Here is a 12590-nt window from a genome sequence, read left to right as displayed (position 1 = left end):
AAATATTGCATATTACACTACAGTAATTTGTATGATGTGGTGAATGTTCAGTACAGTGTAATCTAATTACTTGTGGTGAGTCATTGACTGCATAGTATCCTATTTCTACAGTGGCAGCAAATGATGTACAGTTTGAAACAGCTTGAACTGCCAAGTGCCAAAATGTGTGCCTCTCAGTAAGATACTGGCAGACAACACTCAGCCTTCGCTGATGTTTGTCTTCTCATTTAAACTGTTTGTTCTCCAGTTAGGGATAACAGAGTAAAACATCAGTTAGTATTGCTGTGTTAGTGCACTTAAGGCTTCTGATCCTTAAGTTGGTTGGGGTGCCCTCCAGGTATGGAGTGCACTTCTGCCCTAAGTATCAAGGGGTGTGTTTTTTTTTTTTTTCAAACTGTCACATCCAAGAAACATGCCTGGTGGATGGATTCTATGTCTGTATGAGTGTGCCTGAATAGGCCTCACTTGTCCCAGTCCCCTTCAGTAACACACATCACACCAAATGACATCTGACGACCTTTATTAAATTTCCATAGCATAGCTTTGATCACCAACTTTATTAATTACAACTATTCATGATATAATTGATTCTAAATACAGCATAACATCCTTGCAATGTTAATCAGGGCAGTGTACCTACTCACACTGCTCCAGTAAGCAGCGTCCATACCTCTACTCACTCACTTTACTTATGAAGCAGCGCCCCATCTCACTTCATACACCATTCATTGTAATGTTAATCTGGGCAGTGTACCTACTCACCCTGCCCAACAAGCAGGGTCCAAACCTCTGCTCGCTTACTTTACTTATGAAGCAGCGCCCCATCTCACTTCATACACCATTCATTGTAATGTTAATCAAGACAGCGTACCTACTCACCCTGCCCAACAAGCAGGGTCCATATCTCTGCTCGCTTACTTTACTTATGAAGCAGCGTCCCAACTCACTTCATACACCATCCATTGAATTACCTTCCACCAAATAAGCACCATCCTTACCTCAGCTTGCTTATCTATTCAGCAAGCTTCCTCCAACTACTCATTTCCTTTTCCCAAATCCTTGAAATGAACCTCCAGACATCGGAGGGGGAACAGAAGAGGGCAAGAATATCCCTCTTCTTTGCCTACTCCCACTGATAAATACCCTACTCCCTCTCAACAAAAAAGGGAGGGTGATTGGGTAGCAAGTTCATGCCAAATTGTGACTGCTTAACCCAACTACACTAGACTAAACCTCTTAAGCCCTCCCCATCAATATCTCATTTCCTCCCAACCATCCTTGCCTCCACTTAACCCTTTCACCACCCCAACCCACTTAACTCCCATTAATATTGACCTCCCCCTCCCCCCATGAAGATGTCCCGGGACAACTTAGTTTGTCGCCAAACTTCATTTACCCATTACCCTGAGCTAATTAAAGTGACTATAGAAAGATGGACTGTAATTATTGGGCCAGATTCCCACAGACTTGCTCTCAGTGTAACCACTTAATTTGGAATTTGGTCCATATAGCAAGTCTGTTTTTAGAGAGAGTGATCTTACACAGATGTAAGTTACTTACACTGAGAGCAAATCTTTGGAATCAGGACAGGCATCCAGTGAGAACAACTCTTCTAATTCTTAATTATTATTAATTAATTTAATTAATTAATTAATTAATTAATTAATTAATTAATTAATTATCTAATTAAATTCTTCTTAATGCTGTCTGAGGTTAAAAAACATTTGTGTCCTTCAGCAGCTTTTACATTACTCATGGGTAGAAGAACTAAAGCATTAGGACCTTTCTTCATTAATATAACGTAGTTATAAACAATTAAGACAGGAATGATTGCAAAACAGGATGGCACAGTGCTTCAGCCCTTGGTTATTCCATTTGAAGAATAGGATATTTTTATGTAAAAGACAGAAAACCATATGAAAGACTAAAAGAAAACAGTGGGTGTGCTAAATAACCAGAGATTATACTAACCTAATAAATGTTTTTTGCAGGGGGGAAAGGCTTCCTGCACCACCCATATAGTGTTCTTTGCTCCCACACATCTTTTACTTAAATATACTAATTCCATGATACATAGTTGAATAGTGGAAAAACACATGCAGAGAATCATTGCTTCATTACTTTCCAATTTTTAATCTTGAGTCAGACAAATCTGTTTTCTGTCAAACTTGTTCAGTTTACTGTAATTTGGTGAGATATATATACCCATTCAAAGCTACTGTGGCTGTATGTGATGCAAATTCTGTTCAGTCATTATGGAAAAAAGAAATGAGTTCTGAAACAAAATGTAGGGGAGTGGCATTCCGGTGTCTAGCTCAGTGAACCCCTTTTCCATATACACTGATGGGAACATACCCTGGTCAGTTAATATTCTGGAGGATATATCATTCAGTTTTTGATTAAGGCCATCTGGTGTTAGTTGAACTGTATTTAGTGCGCAGTCAAAAAGCTTTCTAAGGTCCAAGAAAGTAATGCATCCATATCCACTGCTGCACTTGACTCCTGAATAGTTGAAAATACAGTGGCTATGGAGGTACTCTGCCCTGTTCTGAATCCCTGCGGTCTGTTATTTAGCAAACTATTTGCTTCTCTGTGGTGTTTTGTCTGTAGTAACAATATAGCTTTACAAATACTGGGTACTGGTGATAGAAGTGACTCCACCTTGTCCTTAGTAATACTGGCTGCTTTCAAAGATCTTTGAAAAACACATCAACTCAAGAGCAAACTTAACATCTCTGCAGTAAAACATGCCATTCTCAGAGAAAATGTAGGCATGAGCCAGCTATACCAGCCTTCTCAGAGCTGGGTATTTCCCTTTGCCATTTTTACTTTGTAAGACACCAAAATGAAATGAATGAATGTTTGAAAGTGATAAAGAATATTTTTGTACTGTCCTGCCAGAGTGTCACCAATGTCAATGCAAAAAACGTATGTTGGTGTCCACCTCTGTCACCTAAGCAGTTAATTTCTTTCCAATAATTTCTTGGATCCCCCTGTTAAGTTTCTGCTGCTAAAAATTTGCCTTGGTCTAGAACTAGTGTGTTTTGCCTTAGTTTCTGATGTCACAGTAATGTTGAAAATCTTAATTCATTTTTACTGCTTTTAAATAGTTTCCAAGCTTCTTTCTTTGTGTAACACAAAGGCTTATTCTTCTATCTGTGTTATTGACAGGTTTGGATGGCCTTTTGACAATTTACTCCAAAAGGGGTTAAAATAGTTTTGATGGTATTAGAGTATAGGACAGACATTACAGATCTGTGTAAAAAATTATTTTGTTTTGTTACAAAAGGCAAGCAAATGCTGCAGTATTTGTGACTACTGCTATAATTTAAAATGGTATGCATGATTATGCTCCCCTATAGCTGACTTGCTATAGCTGAAATGAATGTTGACATGAGACAGTATACAGAGGTTGCTGAAAACTAGTATTCAACCAAGATGGAACAACATCTATATGGATATTTAGTGTAAATCAAGTGCAAACTGGAATCATTCCCAGTTTGTGGGCTAGGTTGTTTGTTACTTGTACCAGCTGAGTAAATTATTTAATACTGCAAGGCATTCAAGTAAGAGTTTTAAATAAATAGTAAATGTGAATGGAAATCCAATGAGATCGAAGTTGTTTTTCACCTTGTATTCCTTAATAAGTAGTGAGATTTTTTGACAGTTATATAGTAAGGGGACAAACAATGTGAGAATACTACTGTCTTGGGTCTGACATTAAGTGTTGGATTGTGTAGTGGTGTACCTTATGATGTTAGGTGTAGACAACACTGAGTTGTGGCTGAGTCATGGTGATGGTTGCTTTGATCGCTGCTTTTCAGGTTGCTGAGGGTACATATTGTAATCACTGCATCTGAGAGGTCTTTGAAGTTTTGATTTGGAAAGGTTACTTTTAAGTGTCTTAGCATGTGTCTGTTCTGTAGTGTGTGTGTGTGTGTGTGTGTGCGTATGTGCATGCATGTGTATGTGGCGGTTATTCATAGTGCTGTGTTTCTGAGAACCTGTTTGTATTCGTAGTGACTGTATACGAGAGCCTTGCCTGCAGTAACAGTGTACAAGTCCAACTCTCACATAGTGTATCAGATTGTTTGAGAATTAGGTGGTTGTCAGAAAACCAGAAACAATTTCTACTTTGTCTTTGGGTGCCCATTTCTACCAAGCTAACAGTAGGACATTGCATGTACATGGTTCCAGGTATAACGATAACAGGCTTCGGAAGAGTGATACCACAGGGTTGTGTGCTCCACTTTGTGTAACCATGATATGTGCAAACGGATTTGATAGGGTGCTAGTTGGGTAAGAAATCCAGGCTTAGTGTAATGTCATGGTCAGAAGTGTAATGTCATGGTCAGAAGTGTAATGTCATGGTCAGTAATGTAGTCTCATGGTCAGTAGTGTAATGTCATGGTCAGTAATGTAGTCTCATGGTCAGTAGTGTAATGTCATGGTCAGAGCAGTAATGTCATGGTTAGTAGTGTAATGTCATGGTCAGTAATGTAGTCTCATGGTCAGTAGTGTAATGTCATGGTCAGAGCAGTAATGTCAATGTCAGAGCAGTAATGTCATGGTCAGTAGTGTAATGTCATGGTCAGTAGTGTAGTCTCATGGTTAGTAGTGTAATGTCATGGTCAGAAGTGTAATGTCATGGTCAGTAATGTAGTCTCATGGTCAGTAGTGTAATGTCATGGTCAGAAGTGTAATGTCATGGTCAGAGCAGTAATGTCATGGTCAGTAGTGTAATGTCATGGTCAGAAGTGTAATGTCATGGTCAGTAATGTAGTCTCATGGTCAGTAGTGTAATGTCATGGTCAGAAGTGTAATGTCATGGTCAGTAGTGTAGTCTCATGGTCAGTAGTGTAATGTCATGGTCAGTACCTTCTTTGTGCAAACAGTGCCCCTCTTCTCCTTCTCTCACCAGAAGCAAAGCAGTAGCATTAATCCCAAGATTTCCATTAAGAAACAAATTTCAGGCTTTGCAGTGATTGGTAATCACTAGAAAGGTCAAGGCATAATGTCCTGCTGCTGTTTCTCTCACCAGGAGCAAAGTCAATGCACTAACTTCAAAATGACTCTTGATAAGCAGTTCCAAGGCTCTTCAGGGTGCTCACTGTTTGGAAACTTTAGTCACAGGTCTGGAGTGCAACTGCACTGAAATCCAAGGCATTCACAAAAAAAAATAAATAAATAAAAAGTATATTTTAAGCCAGCACTGCACTTTTTTAAATGTATTTAATCAAATTACTGCTTCAGTTTTGCTGTTTGTGACTAAGTCCAGCTAGCCCACTTCCTTCCCAAATACACCATTCAGAAAAATCCTGCCACAATAGACCGGTGGTTTTCCATCATTTCTCTTGCCAGCTTGATTGATATAGGCATCTTGAGGCAATGTAGAGATTACCTCATGTATACTGATAACCATTTACTTCTAAAGCAAACTAACATCCTATGTGAGAGATGCAAATACACTGTGGAACTGGAGTCAGTTCTCTCACGTAAAAACAAACTAGACATCAAACAGGTTGTCAGCACACATGCTTCACCTCTCATGCAAATCTCACCTTTCACACAAAATAAGGTCATGACACAATCCCATATACATGGAGATACTCATTAAAAGCCTACCCAAAGAATAGAGACCTCCCAAATGCACACCACCTACACTCACCACTAAGCAAAAAGAAACCACTATACATATCGACACACACACACCCGTGTCTCAACAAATAAGCCCCTAAGGCAAAACATCAAATGTATCGGTCATTGGTGACTCCATAGTGAGAGACACAGATGTCCCCCTCACCAGACTGGACAAAAGAGAAGGTCACGGTCAGCTGCCTATCAGGTGCCAGGATCCGACAAATCACACACACACTCAAGTCACTCAACAAAAAGTACCATTTTGACTTTGTCATAGTCCATGCTGGAGTGAATGACTCGAGAGATTTCTTTCTGGACTATATGAATAGAGACATGATGGAACTCTTAGACTGTGTCCCAGGCAGTATGTCCCTAGCCCAAAGCAGTATCCTACCTTCAACCAGGATGATGCCATGATGTAAACAAAAAATGACTGACTTCAACAATTGGCTCAGCTTCTGGTGCTAGTCAGGGGGCATGCAGTATCTGTCAGCCTGGGAGGATATGTTAGACAGACCTTGCTGCTTTGCTAGAGATGGTCTGTACCTGTCCCCCTAGGCTTTCAGATACTGGTAAAGGACTATGTCTTCCCCATAGCGCCTTTTTTAGGCAATGTCAGAACAACAAATTTTCCAATGTAACAAAATCTTATCGAGATAAACTCAGGGTCATGCTGCTTGATGCTAGGAGTTTAAACATGAAACTGCACTCCCTTGAAGCACTCCTCATCTTAGAGGCTGCTGGCATCTTTGCAGTTACCGAGACATGGTTCAAGACCTCTGACAGCACCCCAGTTGTGCAAGGCTACAATGCCTTCCACACATTCAGACCTCAAAATGAGCATGAAGAAACCAAAGGTGGAGGTGTATCCATCGTCATTAAAACCAAATACACTTTGAGACCGGTCAAACAGCATGACTCTTTCAAACTACTATGTCCAATTAACTACTGGGAATGTACCATACCACATCATTGCTAGCTATAGATCCCCCCAGCATGAACCAGGATAAGCACACTGTCTACCTTGGTTTACTGGAATCCCTTGCCATACAGCCCAAAACCTTAGTCACAGGAAATTTCAACTCTCCTTCTATGGACTGTGGGACATACACAAGCAAAACCACATTTGCCCAGAGGTTCCTGCACTTTCTTAAAGCAAATAATCTGGAACAGATAGTCTGCACCCCCACTAGGGACGCTAATGTTCTGGACAGAGTACTCGCCAATCAATTGAAAAACGAACATGCATTCGCCCTCTGCATGCCTCAGTTTCACATGTTCTGGAGTACTGGATTACCATACATAATCCATCTACACTTTGGTAAATTTGCTGAAGTCCAATCAATCTAGACTTTGCTTAATCTGCTGAAGTCCATTTTATCACCAAAATTAAGTTTTTTTTTTTGAACCAAACATGTCTCTTACACAACTTAAGCAGCATCTTATCGACCCAAGTAGGATTTGTGTTTTTATATTGTATTTAGTTCTTAAAAAAGTTTAATGTAGAGTCATTTTAGCCAACAGATGCAGCTAATATGAAACTTGTTTCTTAAAAATCTTTTTGTGGTGGTCATTTTGGGCTGGAGAATTTCTGAATTGTAAGTTGTCCTACATAAACTGCCATACTTCCCTTCTTTTTCCCCCTAATGCTATGCTTTCCTTTAATTGCAGCAAAAACATTCCATTTTACTGAAAATCATACCGCTCAACTTTCGTTGATATGCCCACACACAATTTTTGATTTTCTGAAAAATCCCTGAGGATTGCAGTCAGTCAATAAGGCCAGACATTAGAGCTGCATAGTTCTTAGGATTTAGAAAATATATTTTGATGCAAACTGTGTTACTCATTTAATATTACAAGTACATTAGAGCAATATATTAAAACTGCAGTTGATCTTCGGACTTTTTGTCCTTTAATTATTTTTGGCTTTGTCCTGATTTTAGTTGTCAGCGAGAAATATGCAAGCAATCCATGCATGTTTTTCTATTATAGCAAATTGGAGATCATTTCTCCATACTTCTTAGTTTGAGAAGAACCAGATATCTGTAAGATAGTAAATCATATAAAAAGTATTAGTTATTTGTAATGATCATGACAAACAAATAAGGCTTCCCATTGGTTATCCAAATGATCATGTGCTTAGTTCACTAGCTTGCCTTTCACTAAAACAAAAAAGTAGGGAATTAGAAAAAGATAGTTTAAATAAAACTGTTTTAGAGCTACATTTATGTCTATGACCTATTTCTGAAGTATTTCTAATCATAATATCCTGTAGGCTGGGGCTGGTCCAGTGATGTGTCGTCAGCCAGATGTCCAATGTGGATGTAGATCAGGTTTTCTGTGGAACAGTGTTGCAGGGTATTCTCTCATGATGCCAGTACTCTGGGTTTTCTGTAACTGCTTGGAATTGGAATTTCTATAGATTTTAATTTATTACAGTTAAGTGACTCTCTTCCCAAAGGAAAGACACTACTATTGCTTGAGTACACTAAATATAATTGAGGCAGAGGTCACTGAAGCACTAATGGACATCCACCCTCTGTGCCCTATGATCATATGTATAGTTACAGTTGTGTTTCCATATGTGCAAGTGTGCTTATTGGTTCAGTAATTTGCAGCAGTTTATATTATTGCATAAGCATAATTTAATGACTTTTGCACATGACTGAGCTTTTAATTATATACCATATTTGTTTTCTTGAAAATCTGATCATGGCAACATTGCCATACCTTTTCTTATGTTCTTATATGTGCTTCTTTCCTCACAGTATGATTTGCACCACAAATATTGTTATTAGAAGTAGGGACTAATTGTTTAGAAAATACTACATGACAACAGCACTTTTTCTGTGTTGGGACCACAGATGTTACGAAATACCACTGTGGTTCTCTTAATCAATGTTCAGCTGTTATTTTATTTATTTTCACATTTCTTTATTTTTGTTTATTATTTTAATGCATCAAACTCTATTGTGCAGCTAACAAAAAGCACAAGATTTGTGTACATCACTGAACAACAGTATTGTACAAGTCCATGTTGAGTAATCAATGCAAAGACTACAAATTGTGATCTCACCAAAATAAAGTACCATTATGTACAGTAGTCGAGGCTTTTATTGTGTTGGAGATGCAGATACACTCTTTGCAAGAGTTTTTTTTCCTTCATCCTAACATTAATGTTACTGATTGTGAGTCATCTCATGGGGAAAAGTAAATCATCATTGCTTTTTTCTCTTTAGAAAAGTTTGAGTGATAAGGGCGGCCACGGTGGTGCAGCGGTTAGTGTTGCTGCCTCACAGCAAGAGGTTCTCTGGTTAGATCCTCGGCTGGGGTGCCTTCAGTGTGGAGTCTGCATGTCCTCCCTGTGGTCATGTGGGTTTCCTCCAGGTGCTCCAGTTTCCACCCACATCCCAAAGACGTGCTGTAGATGGATTGGACACTCTAAATTGGCCCTATGCATGAGTGCGTGCATGTGTGTGCCTTCTGTGGAAGGTTGGGCACCGGGCTGGCAACTCGACACTGTAAAACTCCACTGCCAGTCATGAGTGGACAGGTGCTCCGCTGTTTCGACCCCTAACCGGGAAAAGCCAGAAGAAGTTTGAGGGATCAAGCCAATCAACAAAACATGTGTAAGTATTTTTTTTGCAAGATCTTTTGTCACTTATAGCAGGAAAATAAAGTCAGTGTAGTGCAGCATTAAACTATCTTTCCTTGTACTTGAATTAATGTCCTTTGCAATATTACCCCTTGGCAAATTGGCACTGTTCTACTTTGTACTATAGATGTATATGTGGCAAACTGCTATAGTAATGTAATCAGCAATTATGTTGTCACTGTAACAGTACTGAGCAAACACAAATATGAAGGAGCCACTACAGTATTATGTTACGACAAAGTGATGTCTATTTTTCAAAGCAGATGGAGGAATAGGGTATAGCAACCTGCATTACATTTTAGTGATGCACGAAGGCTGCAGAGTTTCAAAGTGCCATGCATATTCCAAAGCACATGCAAAGCGGTGGGAGTATCTCCACTGCATATTCCCTTTGTCACAGTCAGATTCCCTCGGTAAGTGGCTATCCTTTGGTATTTGTATAGAGACATAACACTGTTTACATTGTGATAGTATCACGATTGGTATGCTTACATTTTCAATTTTTTTGTAATCTATTTTTGTTTGTTGGACTGTGACCTTGCTTCATTCATTCACTTTTTTGTGAGAATACCCTACTGTACTAGAATGATCATTACCAGAGTGTTTTCCTACCTGATGCTGCAGATAAGTTTAGCATTTTAGCAGATCAGGCAGATCTCTCTTTGTAAAATAATCAGGTTTGTAGGATCATGGAGGGTTTTTTTTTTTTTTGATAGCATTCAATTAAAATAAATGTGGCCTCCCACAAATGGTAGATATAGGCAGTAGTGCTTAATTCATTTACAGCTCTCCACTGGCCAAGGATGTGTAGCTGCATTGCAAGAGGGATTGTAACTGCTGTATAATTGAGACGTGCATATTATTTTTACTTATTGAGCAGTTGTTGAAAATTGGCTGTCATATGACGAATGGAGATGCATTTTAATATTATTACATGTAGTTATTTTCATGGTACAGCTTTGATTATTTTTAATGTCCTGTAAGGCAAAATGCACTGGTATGAAAAATTACTGTTTGGACTAAATTGTTTTCACAAGGATAAATTAGGGGGTCGATCTTGGCAGGCTTATCCTGCGTACTAACACTCCACTAAATAAAGGGGTGCATTTCTCTATTATCCCATCCTCTACATAGTGCCTTCTCAATGAGTAGTGTTTTTCTCTCTATCTAGCTATCTGTTTATAATTGCTATTTGTTGAAACTAATCCATTTGTATTTTTCCAGACTGAAATGCGATGCGTGAAATTATTGACTTTTCCCCACTGTGTAGACTGTAGAGAGTTCACCATGGTATTGAGATATATGGGATTATAAGTAGGTACTAGGCCAGCTGACCTTGGGGTGAGAATTAAACCCTGTACCTCTTGAGTATGAGGTAAGCACCTTAACTATTATGCCAATCCCTAACCTCTTATATATACAATTAAGCCCATATAAGCAAAGTGATGTGCCTCTTGCAAAATGTTTCTTTCTTCCTTCATACTCATCACTCATAGTACAGTGATTCAAGTTAGCACAGGAAAAATGGGACTGTTACTTTATGGAAAACTTGATTAAAAAAAATATATATATATATATATATGTGTGTGTGTGTATGTGTTTATATATTTGCCCCATTACTAGATATATACCTTAAGGTTTTTACAAAATATCTTTAGCTCGGCAGAAGAGGTAAAGCACAAACATAAAAGTCTTGAAGGTTTCCAGCTTGCTTCATTTTATCAACTTTCCTTTTAAACTGGTATATATTCTTGACTTTGTTCTATTACATGCTATTTCTGTATACTTGCATTTCTCTTGCTGACATCTGTCTTTGATATCACATCTACGTGAAGACAAATTCACATTATTCATTTATTTTATATTTGACTGTTTTGCACCTGTATCATATTGGACATTATATTCTATGCTACCTTGCAGTCCATTCTGACATGGATAGACAGAAAAGTTCATGTAGTAATAACACATTAGCAATTCATGAAAATGGGGTACTATAGAAAGAAGGAATATGCAACACATCATGTTTTGTTTGCTGGCTTGTTTTCTTTGGTCAAATAATAGTAATGACAGCATTTCTTTTACTAATATTTGATATCCATGAACTTTAACTGAAGTATTCTTCACCTTATTATGCCTTTCCTCTTTCTCTCTGTGATGTAAATCACTCTAACAGTGACAGTCATTTTTCACACATAAGTTCTTATGTATACTTGAATGGGTGTACAAGTGTTTGACCATTCGTGTGTGTATGTGTCTGTCTGTCTATATAGATACACACACACACACACGTGCATACACATGCAAATTGAGATAGAAGTTATGAAAAAATATTTTGTACATCTGCAAATGAAATAAACTCTCACTCATTTTCCTTTCAAAATAAGTAAAATAGTACCTTCAAGGCTTTATCCAGCACATATGCATGGTTTAATTCTTCACAATCGGTTGGACTTAACATCACAGTCCAAGGCTTCACACCTTTTCCATTGTCAAAATCCTGCACTGTAGAACCGATACTACTACCTTGTAAAACTCTACATCAGGATCCTCCTGAGTTGTCGTATAGCATGCCTATGGAGTCTTCTGTTTACCCCTATATATACAATACATATATCAATTAACAATTAGTGCTTTGTTTGCTTGGTGATACATACATGATTAATTTCCTATGGGAATGTTCCAACACAACATGCTCTGTTGTTAATAGCAAATCCCCCTTATGGCACTGAGTGTCTGACTATGCTAAACTCCTGGTACACCTTATTTTTGTAGTTGTCAGTTGTATGTACAAGTTATATCAATTGTTTGGCTTTTCTCAAGGGAAGATCTTGTATGATTTATAAATGCATATACCAATAAACAAGAGGAAAGGTTTATTTTGCCGATAGTTGTCTGACTGGAGCTGAAATATTTTGCAGATGATCATTTTTAAAGTATTGTAATGTCATGTTAGGCAAAAATGATAGAGGTTCCCCTAGATGTGCTGTGCATAAAGAAGAAGAGAGACTGTAAGCAAAATAAATGCATTATGAAGACTGTAGTTATAGCAGACAGATGGTTTATCATTTTTTGCTAAGTGATGTAGAAAATAATTGCATATTTAAATGCATTGCATTTGTCTTTGTGTAATATGTAAGACAGCTAAAATCACAGTGGTTCATGTCCTGTGACTGAGGAAGATGTAAGTTTCATTATTATGCTCATGTGTAGACTGTACAAAGTTCACTGTTGCAGGATGGCTTTCAGTTATAAAATTATAAGTAATATCCTTTTTACAGTGTTGCATGAATGT

The 12590-nt window shown here is 38.1% G+C and overlaps 1 protein-coding gene across 1 annotated transcript in view; it reads left to right on the top strand.

Moving 5' to 3' along the window:
* The window catches only part of DPYD (dihydropyrimidine dehydrogenase), a 4342678-nt gene that overhangs the window by 1832029 nt on the left and 2498059 nt on the right, over positions 1-12590 (top strand). The window lies entirely within an intron of this gene.

Source organism: Protopterus annectens, chromosome 10.part0 (assembly GCF_019279795.1).
Source record: "Protopterus annectens isolate FY-2018-M chromosome 10.part0, PAN1.0, whole genome shotgun sequence".
Classification (NCBI taxonomy): Eukaryota; Metazoa; Chordata; order Ceratodontiformes; family Protopteridae; genus Protopterus; species Protopterus annectens.
The sequence above is the reverse complement of the archived record's forward strand: the minus strand, read 5'-3'. Positions and strand labels throughout refer to the sequence as shown.